This window comes from Garra rufa, chromosome 8 (genome assembly GCF_049309525.1).
Source record: "Garra rufa chromosome 8, GarRuf1.0, whole genome shotgun sequence".
Taxonomy (NCBI): Eukaryota; Metazoa; Chordata; class Actinopteri; order Cypriniformes; family Cyprinidae; genus Garra; species Garra rufa.
The window spans coordinates 5,546,506-5,559,786 of NC_133368.1; positions in this window are offsets into that span (position 1 = coordinate 5,546,506).

A 13,281-nucleotide genomic window follows, 5' to 3' on the forward strand; every position below is an offset into this window, starting at 1 on the left:
ATCCGATGACCCCTTTAACGGAACTGAACCAATACAGCTGCTTTACAGCCTAATTTGGATTTGCCTCAGCTTTGAAGTTTGCGTAATTTATTTTGCTACTTTCCAGTTTAATACTACTTTTACTACTTTGAAACAATCTCTATTGTATGAAGCGCTATAAAAATAATGGTCGCTTGACATTTGAAGCAAAAATCTTGCGAAATCACGTCGTCCAGTTTCTTTCAACTAGGTCAGTGAAACAACCTAAATTATATGTTTTTGCTAATAATCAGTGATGGTTTCAGAGAGGCTGATTTCCCAAGGGAGTCGCTCAGACGGACACACCCGCCAGCATTCACCCGACCCTGGAGACACAAGCTACAAACTATAAGATTAAAAGTGAAACATCTCTGACATGACCCTGCTGAGAACTAACTGTAAGTTTCCAGGAAATTCTGCAAATCCATTGTTAGACTTCCAAGAACATTTCCTCCCATTGGTGCTATGTTTTAATCGCTTATATTTTGGAGAACATGTTTTCCAGATTATGTGCAGTTTCTTTTACAGTTTGTTCCATGTATCTATTGATGCTCGCCCCATCAAAGCCTCGTGATTTAAGACGTTCTCTACATGAGGAAATCTCATTACACCATGCTGAATTTGCTGTCCCAGAGATGTTTTTATCATACACATTCTTCATGCGTTTTTTTTTCTAAATATTGCTACTAAACAATATCACTTTTCTAAACTTACACTACCAGTCAAAAGTTTTTGAACAGTAGGATTTTTAATGATTTGTAAAGAAGTCTTTTCTGCTCCTCAAGCCTGCGTTTATTTGAGCCAAAGTACAGCATAAACAGTAAAATTGTTCAATATTTTTATTATTTAAAATGACTGTTTTCTATTTGAATATATTTTGAAATGCAATTTATTTCTATGAATTCAAAGATGAATTTTTAGCATCATTACTCCAGTCACATGATTCTTTAGAAATAATTCTAATATTCTGATTTGCTGCTCAAAAAACATGTATTATTATTATTATGTTGAAAACATCTGTGAAGATTTTTTTCAGTTTTTTCATAATCCTTAAAAAAAAGTATTCTGTTTGAAAATGTAAAACAGTTTTAAATATATATAATATAATTAAAATGATTTCTGAAGGATCATGTGACACCGAAGACTGGAGTAATTATGCTATTAAAATGTTTGCTTTGATCACAAGTATATTCAAATATAAAAAATCTAAAATATATTCAAATAGAAAGCAGTTATTTTAAATAATAATAAAAAAAAAATCACAATATTACTGCTTTTGCTGAATTTTGAACCAAATAAATGCAGGCTTGGTGAGCAGAAAAAAAAACTTATTTAAAAAACATTAAAAACCTACTGTCCAAAAACTTTTGACTTGCAGTGTATGCTATGGTTTTAGTCTTTTTTGTTCTTAATATTAATTACAGCAGAAAAAACAAACCAAGAGTAATGAAAGAAAAAGTAGAAAATCCTTCCCCGGCCATTCAGCTCTTCAGTAGCAGGTCCGTAAATTTGCGGGTGAGTCTGTTTTGATTTGGTCAAGCCCTCGGTTTCCCGTAGTCTGGCACTAACGTTAACTTACAGAGGACTGTGGCACATAACTCAACACTGCATACACATGCAAGCCAAATAAAACGCTTAAGGATGGTCAGTGAGCGCTTTGAGCCTCATCGTCCCGGGCCAAGTGTATATCACTGTGGTCATTTAGCTACTGTGTCATGTTGTGTAGCTCTGGAAGCCTTCAGTGGAGATTTTCCTGGAGAAAAACCTGCATATACCCAGATATCTGCCTGGGTGGTGCCTGTATATTAACCCACAACTCAACACTTCCGTGTTTGAAGAAATGTTAGCTCTTGTCTAACTTAATAGTGCACATGTACGAGAGGAAATACCCTGTTTTATAACCTGATTATGTCGGTCTGGACCTGCATTCATCAGCATTCAGCTCTATATAAATGTCCTTTGTCTGCATTATATTTCCATAGCTAATGGCAAGAGAGAGTATCATGATTCACATACATATTTAAAAAGCCCCAGGCAAGTCTGCCTATGACAGCGGTTCTCATGCACTGGGAGAGGTGCAGGCAGCAGATGAAGGGATGGTGTCTGCCGAAGGAATGAATGAAGATAGTCATAAGAGAGAGAGAGAGCGAGACAGAGAAAGGCAGAAAGAGAGTGAGAGCCACAGGAAATGCAGGTTACGCTGGACTCTTGAGCATTGCCTGGGGATAGGCTGCAGGCGCTGAATCATAAATGACAGGAGCCTTATTCAGTTCACCTAATAGGGCCCAGTGTAATGTGGAAGGGGTTAATGCGGCCTCTCCAGAGAAACGTGACGTCCACTGTGCAAAATGGGCACAACTTCTGGGCACAGTTTCTTCTACAAATTATAGTTAAATACATACGCAAACATATTTATGCAGACTACCCCCAATTTATTTCAAACAATGCATCTGTTTGTGGATTTAGTACAAGATTTTTCAATGTGATCTCATGATAATTCGTATGAATATTATGTAAAATGTGGTTCTACAAAACGTACATTTACTCATGTTTTTGCAGACACTAAAACATACAATACAGACATATTTACAGCGTCTAAACGTAAAATATTGACATACTTTCAGCATTTTAACATACAATACTGACGTAATGACGACCTGTGTTGGGGGTAACACATTACAAGTAACGTGAGTTACGTAAACAGATTACTTTTTTCAAGGTACTAGTAAAGTAACGCATTACTTTTTAATTTACAAGAAAATATAGAACTACAAAATACAAGAACTTAGTTGAAAAAGTTTTACATAGAAAGCTCTCCTGTCCCCATGTTGAGAGAAATTGGGAGTAAGATGTTACTTTAGTTATACACTAAATGTGAACATTCATTAATACATCTCAAAATGAATAAAAACAGTAACTCTGTGCAACTAAATGTTAAATAATACAAATTTCCTTTATGTATTTAATCTCATTTTATTAACCAGTGTCTTTGCTGCTGAACTTGCTGATCCAATGCAACCATACTAATAAGCAAAAATTACTCAAGATAAACTAACATTTTTTCCTTCTTTTTGCTGAAGCATGTTGAACTTTCTTCTTCTGCTTTTACTGTACAGACATGTTTTTTATTTTTGAATTTAATTTTCCTTCAGCCTGAGGCTTTTGGTGTGAAAGGGCTTTTACATTTGCCAAAAATAGAACGTTTTATATTAAAAACAAACAAGCAAGCCCTGCCTGGATTTAAAAAAGTATGCAAAAGTAACGTAACACATTACTTTCCAAAAAAAGTAACTAACATAAAAGTAACATAATTCGTTACTTTTTTGAGGAGTAACAGAATATTGAAATGCATTACTTTTAAAAGTAACTTTTCCCAACACTGCTTATTAGTTTGGTTGAATTGGATCATTGAAGGTCAGCAGTTAATAAATGGGATTAAACACATAATGGGATATTATGTAACATTTAATTATTGCATGTTGTGTCATATTCTGAATTGCATTTCACTGTTTTTATTCATTTTGAGGAATACTGAATCTATTTTTTGTGAGTGAGATGAATTAATGCACGTTTACATTTATTCTAGAACTAAAGTAACATCTTCCGATTTCTCTCAACATGGGGACAGGAGAACTTTTTAATCAATAAATGCAGGGAAAAAAGTAACTGGTGTTACCTATTTGAAAAAGTAACTCAGATATCTTCTTGTAAATTAAAAAGTCATGCGTTACATTACTAGTTACTTGAAAAAGTAACCTGATTAATGTCACGGATTGGCCAGGTTCTACTCCCTCACTCACTCAACGATCACAGTCACCTGATTACTAATCAGACGCACCTGAAACCCATCACCAGCACCACATATAAGCACACCACACACCTCACTCAGTGTCCGGGCTCGTTTGCACGAAGCGGACTCATTGTGTTTCTCTGTCGAGTTCACAAACTTCAAGGATATACTTACCTCGCTACTTACCTGTTGAAACTTACCTGCTTTCTCATTTTGTTCCAGTACGAAGTCTGTTCTCTGTTCCAGTCAGCGGTGGTCAGCCATAAGCCTGTCTGTCTATCACCAACGGTGTGTGTGTGTGGGTTGGAGTCCTCCTCCCGTCGTTCCTGGAAAGGAAAGGATCTGTTATTAGTATTCATCTCAAGTCATCGTATATCATACCTGGACTGTTTATACATACCCGGTTCTGCACGTCATCTTATCCACAACGCTCTGCTGAAAATAAACATTGTTATTATTACCACTTACCTCTCTTGTTTGGTCTGCTTCCGTAACAGTTAGCCCGGACCAACACAGTATCAGCATGAGCAATCGGGACCCATTTCAAGAGCTGGTGGACTCACTCAGGAAGGTTTTGTTGGCTAGTCATGCCACCACTCCAACTTCAGTTCATCCCACCGCACCACCGGCACCCAGCACTTCTTCGGCTCCCGTCAACGTTCCTTCCAGTCCCATGGCCCGACCAGCGCCCTACTCTGGCGGGGCGGAGGAGTGCAGCGGATTCCTGTTACAATGTTCATTAATATTCACAATGCAACCTGCTCTCTATCCCACAGATTCTTCGAAAATAGCCTTCATCACATCTCTGCTTACCAGACCAGCTCTCAAATGGGCGGACACGTTATATCAACAGGCCGGGCCGGCAACCCATTCGATCCAGGCTTTCGTCGCTCATTTTAAAGAGGTTTTCGGACGTTCTGATGCAGAAGTATCCGCAGGAGAGCAATTGTATCATCTAAAGCAGGGAAGTATGACGACACAAGATTACTCCCTGCGTTTCCGCACTTTGGCCGCTGCCAGCGGATGGAATGAGCGATCGTTACTGACCACGTACCGGCTCGGCCTAGAACCCAATCTCCGGATGCAGTTAGCTGCTTTGGACGATTCCATGGGATTGGAGAAGTTCATTCAGCAGTCACTTCGTTGTTCAGATCGTCTAAAATCCTACCAAGATCAGTCCGTCACTACTGCACTCCTCCGACCAGTTACATCCGCCAGCCCTCCAGAACCAGAACCAATGATCCTGGAGTCAGGAAAACTCTCTGCAGCTGAGCGACAGAGAAGGCTGACCCGGGGTCTTTGCATGTACTGTGGGGCTGCGGGGCACGTCCGACTCAACTGTCCTCTACGTCCTATACGATCTTTGGTGAGTGTAATACGATCTGAATTGGATAACATGCATCCTCTGACTACCAATGTTCAGTTAACCACCCACACTTCCTGTGTTACAGTCGCAGCCCTCATCGACTCCGGGTCAGCAGGAAACTTCATCTCGAACACCCTCTGTCGCCAGCTCCAGCTACGCACCCAAGCCTCAACCACTATCTACCAGATTCAACCTATAACTAACCGGATCAGCTCACGGACCCGTATACACCGGAAATGTGAACCCATCATCCTACAGATCGGAGTTTTACACCGTGAGGAGATTCAGTTTCTGGTTCTGGAGGGAGCCACTATGGACATCATCTTGGGGCGCCCGTGGCTGGTGAAGCATGATCCCATCCTCTCTTGGGGCACAGGAGAGGTGATAAAATGGGGAAAAGAATGTACCAACCAATGTTTCCCAGATCTTCCACGTCCTAGACACAAGACACTACCTGTCAACGTCACCTCCGTCGAAAGTCCTGTTGAGAAGCATTCAGTCCAGATTCCTGCCATTTACTCGTCGTTCCAAGACGTCTTCTGCCCCAAGAGAGCTTCCCAGCTACCTCCACATCGGCCATGGGACTGCGCCATTGACCTAGTTCCGGATGCTCCAATGCCCAGAGGTAAGATCTACCCGCTGTCGCTTCCGGAGACCAAGGCAATGGAGGAGTACATACAGGAGGCTCTCGATCAGGGTTACATCCGACCATCAACATCACCCGCAGCATCCAGTTTTTTCTTCGTGGCAAAGAAGGATGGAGGGCTGCGGCCATGCATCGATTACCGCATACTCAATCAAGGCACCATCAAGTTCCGGTATCCCCTTCCTCTCGTCCCTGCGGCCCTCGAACAACTACGCACTGCCAGGGTGTTTACGAAGTTGGACCTCCGCAGCGCGTACAACCTCGTGAGGATACGTGAGGGGGACGAGTGGAAGACTGCCTTCGTGACCCCTACTGGCCACTACGAGTACTTGGTCATGCCCTATGGTTTGGTCAACGCCCCCTCCGTATTTCAGAACTTCATTCACGAGGTACTCCGGGAGTTTCTGCACCACTTTGTCGTCGTCTACATAGACGATATCCTGATTTACTCCCGGAGTGAGGCCGAACATCGCCTCCACGTTGCGGAGGTCCTTCAAAGATTACGGGATCATCACCTGTATCTCAAGGCGGAAAAATGTTCATTTCACCTATCAGCAGTACACTTCCTTGGATACGTCATCGACCAGAAGGGGGTCCGTATGGACGAGAGGAAGGTATCTGCAGTTGTATCCTGGCCAGAACCCACCACTATCAAAGAGCTTCAACGATTCTTAGGTTTCGCCAATTTCTACCGCCGGTTTATCAAGAACTACAGCATCATCACTGCTCCACTTACCAGTCTACTCAAAGGAAAACCACGAACTCTACTCTGGAACCCTGACTCGGCCGCAGCCTTCCATAACCTCAAGGAAGCATTTACACAGGCACCTCTTCTAACCCATCCTGACCCTGATCTCCCTTTCGTAGTAGAGGTGGACGCATCTACTACCGGCGTGGGAGGTATTCTGTCACAACATCATGGTACTCCTCCATTGCTTCATCCCTGTGCCTACTATTCCCGGAAGCTCAGCCCTGCGGAGAGGAACTATGACATCGGCAACCGCGAGCTCCTTGCCATCAAGCTCGCTCTGGAGGAGTGGCGACATTGGTTAGAGGGATCCAACCACACGTTCCAGGTGATAACAGATCACAAGAACCTACAGTACCTCCGAGACGCCAAACGGCTCTGTCCCCGTCAGGCAAGATGGTCCCTGTTCTTTTCCCGATTCAACTTCACCATAACCTACCGGCCAGGATCCAAGAATACCCGAGCTGATGCTCTGTCTCGCATCCATGATTCTCACGACTTGCCTGACACACCCACGACCATAATCCCCGAAAACATCATCGTTCAACCCATTGAATGGACCAACCCGCCAGCTGTCGCCACTCCGGAACCCAGATCTCCGCCGGGCTGTCCACCTGGTCGCAGATTCATCCCTAGGACCCAGCGGGTAGATCTAATCCATTCAACACATACCTCTCTGGGCACTGGACATCCAGGGGCCAACAACACTCTCTCGCTGCTGACGGACCGCTTCTGGTGGCCGCACATGGCAAGGGATGTGAGGAGGTATGTCCAGGGATGTAAGGAGTGTGCAATGTCCAAGAGTCCACGTCATCTGCCTGCTGGGAAACTCCATCCCTTGCCTGTGCCGAACCGCCCCTGGTCACACCTGGGAGTTGACTTCATGACAGATCTCCCCTCATCTGACGGTAACACCTGCATCTTTGTTATAGTTGATCGATTTTCAAAATTCTGCCGACTGATACCTCTGAAAGGTCTTCCCACAGCCCTAGAGTCTGCCGAACTGCTCTTCAACAAAGTCTTTAGGTACTATGGCATTCCGGAAGACATCGTCTCAGACAGGGGTCCACAGTTTATTTCACGGGTGTGGAAGTCTTTTCTCAAACTCCTAGGTGTGACCGTTAGCCTCTCCTCTGGATACCACCCTGAGACCAACGGGCAGACGGAGAGGAAAATCCAGGAGGTGGGGCGGTTCCTCCGGACATTCTGTCATGGTCACCAGGACTCCTGGAACCAGTTCCTGGGTTGGGCAGAATACGCCCAAAATTCACTGCGGCAACCCACCACAGGACTCACGCCATTCCAGTGTGTGCTCGGCTTCCAACCACCTCTCTTCCCCTGGAATGGCGAACCATCACAGGTGCCCGCAGTGGATTACTGGTTCCGGGAGAGCGAGAGAGTCTGGGACGAGGCTCACCATCATCTTCAAAGGGCAGTGCGCAGAACCAAATCCACTGCCGATCAGAAGAGGATTCCTGGTCCCACATACACTCCTGGGCAGAAAGTCTGGCTCTCCACAAGAGACATCCGTCTGCGCCTGCCCTCGAAGAAATTGAGTCCCAGGTTTGTTGGCCCCTTCACCATCGTGGAACAGGTCAACCCCGTCACCTACAGACTCCAATTACCACCACAGTACCGTATCCACCCCACATTTCACGTCTCGTTACTCAAACCCTTTCACCCACCTGTGATTCCCTCCACAGAACCTGGTCAGGAAGAGGAACCCCCTCCCCCCTTGGTCCTGGAAGAGGGATCCATCTACTCGGTCCGAGAAATCCTTCTGTCCCGACGTCGTGGTGGTAATCTGGAGTATCTCGTCGACTGGGAAGGCTACGGACCAGAGGAGAGGTCGTGGGTACCCAGAGTTGACATTCTAGATCCAGCCCTCATGGAGGAATTCCATCGTAACCATCCTGAATGTCCAGCCCCTCGAGGACGAGGTAGACCACCACGACGTCGGAGGCCTCGGCCCTCAGGAGCGGGCCCTGGGGAGGGGGGTAATGTCACGGATTGGCCAGGTTCTACTCCCTCACTCACTCAACGATCACAGTCACCTGATTACTAATCAGACGCACCTGAAACCCATCACCAGCACCACATATAAGCACACCACACACCTCACTCAGTGTCCGGGCTCGTTTGCACGAAGCGGACTCATTGTGTTTCTCTGTCGAGTTCACAAACTTCAAGGATATACTTACCTCGCTACTTACCTGTTGAAACTTACCTGCTTTCTCATTTTGTTCCAGTACGAAGTCTGTTCTCTGTTCCAGTCAGCGGTGGTCAGCCATAAGCCTGTCTGTCTATCACCAACGGTGTGTGTGTGTGGGTCGGAGTCCTCCTCCCGTCGTTCCTGGAAAGGAAAGGATCTGTTATTAGTATTCATCTCAAGTCATCGTATATCATACCTGGACTGTTTATACATACCCGGTTCTGCACGTCATCTTATCCACAACGCTCTGCTGAAAATAAACATTGTTATTATTACCACTTACCTCTCTTGTTTGGTCTGCTTCCGTAACAATTATGTAACTTATGTGTTACTTGTAATGCGTTACCCCAACACTGCTAATAAGCAAAAATTACATTTACAAAAACATTTCTTCTTCTTTTTTTTATTGTGGAAGAGTGTTAAACTTTCTTCTTCTGCTTTAATTTTCCTTCAGCTTGAGGCTTTTGGTGTTAAAGGACATTTTTTTTTGCCAAAAATATAACTATTTATATTAAAAACAAACAAGTAAGCCCTGCCCAGATTTAAAAAGTAATGCAAAAATAACATAACACATTACTTTCCATAACAAGTAACTAAGTAATATAATTAGTTACTTTTTTAGGGAGTAACGCAATATTGAAATAGAGACAGAGTGACACGCCTCATAATATGAAAACCACGCCCACCGGGGGGGAGAAGAAACAATCCAATGCGCTCCATTGACTTTGTATTGCGGGAAGCTACCTCCTTTTATAAGTCATTTCTGACTTATAAAATCAGAACAATGTCTAAAAGCTGCTATGTGACAAGGTGTACAGTAAACAAGCTAAAAAAAAAAACACAGAACTACGTTTTTATAAGCTGTCGACCTAAAAAAACAGCAAAAACTAGAGCGCAAGGTGTCATATTACTCTGAGAACTGCGCCAGCTGGAGTGAAATTTAACGGCAACAATAAACATTCATTATTTTTAACCATGTCTAAGATTTATTTCACCACCCTGAAAAGCTTTCCGCAATACAAAGTCAGTGGAAAGCGTTGGATTGCCCCCCTCCCTTCCCGGTGTGGGCGTGGCCTAAATGCGCTCTGTCTCTATGCATTACTTTTAAAAGTAACTTTTCCCAACACTGATTATATTACATATTTAACTACAATAATTTAGAAAGATTTGTACCAAGAAGTTTTTTCCCTTTTGGATTTTTTTTTTTTTAAATAAACCTGCTCCAGAAAGCTTCTAATATATGTTCTTTTATTTTTTGTATTTTTATTTGTGAAAACACAATATTAATAAACCAATAAAATCACAAAAAAATCAAAAGGCTTTCTTTTAAAGGTTGGGTTTGGGTTAACCTATAGTATAATTATCATTAGCTTCACATAATAACACATCTAGCAGTCTATGGTATGTCCTCATGTTCAGAAGTAACATTTGTGTGTGTTTTCAGCCTGCAAACCGCTCCTTTCAATCTGGTCTTTGATGAGCCTACGGTTCTCTAAATTGTTTCCCCTCAAATGTATATTGCCAGACGGCTGTGTTTAGATTAACGGTATAGTATGTTTATAGGCCGAGTACATCTTCCAGTGTAGAAAAAAGGGAAAATCTTGCTCTGAATCAAGGGATTATAAGACAGACGCCTGCACTCTGACAGCTGGCCACTTGAGTTTTACAAATGACAGACAAACTCCATCAGTGGAAACTTTCAGAAGTATGTCGACCAGAACCAGGAGGGGAGGGGAGGGGGGGGGGGGAGCTGTGCATGGGGTCAGAAGGAACACACTAGGAAAAAGCAAAAGGAAAGAGTGAAAGATAAGACGAAGCTAACTTGTCAACTCACCAAACATACATAAACATGTCAAAAAGGGAGTTTACGAGTAAATTGTGTTTATACCGCTAAACTGTGTGGCAATAAAACATCTTAAGCATCACATTCTGCTGCAGTTAGGGTGTGGATATCTGTCATGAAGTCCTGTGGAGACAGCCTGGAGCTCTGTTTCCGTAACACAGTGTGATGTTCAGTAAGCTGGATGATCAGAGGGCTAAACCAAAGCTTTCCTCCCTTTTCCCGTCCCCTGTGACAGCAGTACACGGAAAGCTGGAGAGGGACTGAGCTCTTGGCACAAAGATTAAATGAGGGAGTTTTAACTGCTAATTAATTGCAGGTCCAGCTCACACACACATGCAAACACCCTAAAAATTCTCTCACATGCAACTACACAAGCTTTTTCTCTCTCAAACACACATAGAAATATCACACACAGAAACGGACATTCAAAAGCTCTTAGTGTGTATGTGACACATTTTAAAAGGAATTACAAATATTACGAGCTGCCTTTTCTCACTTTGTGTCCCAGTTCTGACAACAGAGATATAGACATTGTGCTGTTTTTTGATTCCTTTCAGCCTTTTGTTGAATAAAAAGTGACCTTTTTTTTCTTGACCAATCCAGGCAAAATGTTCACAGCACATAATTACATTTAATATGAATTTAAACTGTAATACCTTTTTAATTAATTGTGCATAACATGCATGTCTGAAAGAATTTAACTCAGTTTACACTAGTTTTTTCTTTTAAAGTACATTATTTACATAATTGTATACTGATGAATAACTGGATAAACCGGAAAAATTCAACTTGGTCTCATTGTTTATACGTAGATATTAGGCTGAAAAGTACAATTTGGATGTATTTTAATGTTTAAAATGTAAAAATGGTTACATATTTTATCAATCTTTTATATCATAAAGGTATTTATCAATGGATTTTTATAATTTTATCACTAAGTGATACATTTTTAGACCCCTTAACCAACAAATCTAAACCTACCCATTTAATAGCAAATACAAAAAGATATAAAAAAATTATTAAACAAAATATGCAGGGAAATTACCATTTTAGTATGAATAATGCAGTAAAAAGATATTTTTTGTAGTCTCTAAACCCAACCACAACTATTTCTGTACAGTATAAAGATGTTATGAATTTTTCGAAACGAGTTGGCAGCAAAAATGAAACAGAACAGAATGAAATGTTATCATTTCATATTACGAAAATAAGTAAACAATTTGATAATGCAGTTGAAAACATAATGGCATTGATTTGACAAATGAATACAATAATAATAATATTAATTCCACGATTTCAATATTCCTAAGGATTAATTTTGATCCTTTTATTGTTTTAGTTTTAGTTTTAGGTGTCGTCAGCGGTGTTGGGAAAAGTATTGTATGTTTTTGTGTCTGTAAAAAGAAAAACAAAATGTTTTGTAGAACTATACTTTACATAATATACATACAAATTATCATGAGATAATTTAAATCTAGTACTAAATCTTCTAACAAATGAATTGTTTGAAATAATTTACATTTTAGGTGTCATCAGCAGTGTTGGGAAAAAAAGTTACTTTTAAAAGTATTGCATTTTAATATTGAGTTATTCTCTAAAAAAGTAACTAATGTTAGTTACTTTTTATGGAAAGTTATGTATTACTTAGTTACTTAAGGTGAAAGTTTGGGATCAGTAAGATGTTTAATGTTTTTTAAAGATTTTTTTCCTGCTCATCAAGGCTGTATTTATTTAATTAAAAATACAGAAAAAACTGTAATATTGTGAAATATTATTGCAATTTAAAATAGTGGTTTTCTATTTCAATATACTGTAAAGTAGAATTTATTCCTGTGATGCAAAGCTGAATTTTCAGCATCATTACTTTAGTCTTCAGTGTCACATGATTCTTCAGAAATCATTTTAATTTGCTGATTTATTATCAATGTTGGAAACAGTATTGCTGCTTAATATTTTATTTATTTATTTTGAACCTGTGATACCTTTTTTATTTTATTAACAGTTTTTGATGAATAAAGCATTAAAAAAGAATGGCATTTATTTAAAAAAAAAAAAAACTTTTGTAACAAAATACACTACCGTTTAAATGTTGGGGTCCGTACATTTTTTCTTTCTTCCTTTCTTTCTTTGAAAGAAAATAATACTTTTATTCAGCAAGGATGTATTGAATTGATAAAAAGTGATAGTAAAGACTTATGTTGTTAGAAAAGATTTGAATAAATGCTGTTCTTTTTAACTTTTCATTCATCAAAGATCAATAAAAAAGGTATCTCAGGTTCCAAAAATATTAAGCAGCACTATTGTTTCCAACCATGATAATAAATCAACATATTAGAATGATTTCTGAAGGATCATGTGACACTGAAGAATGGAGTAATGATGCTGAAAATTCAGTTTTGCATCACAGAAATAAATTATATTTTAAAGTATATGTGACCCTGGGCCACAAAACCAGTCTTAAGTCGCTGGGGTGTATTTGTAGCAATAGTCAAAAATACATTGTATGGGTCAAAATTATTGATTTTTCTTTTATGCCAAAAATCATCAGGAAATTAAGTAAAGATCATGTTTCATGAGGATTTTTTGTAAAATTACAAATATAAATATATCAAAATGTAATTTTTGATTAGTAATATGCATTGTTTAGAACTTAATTTG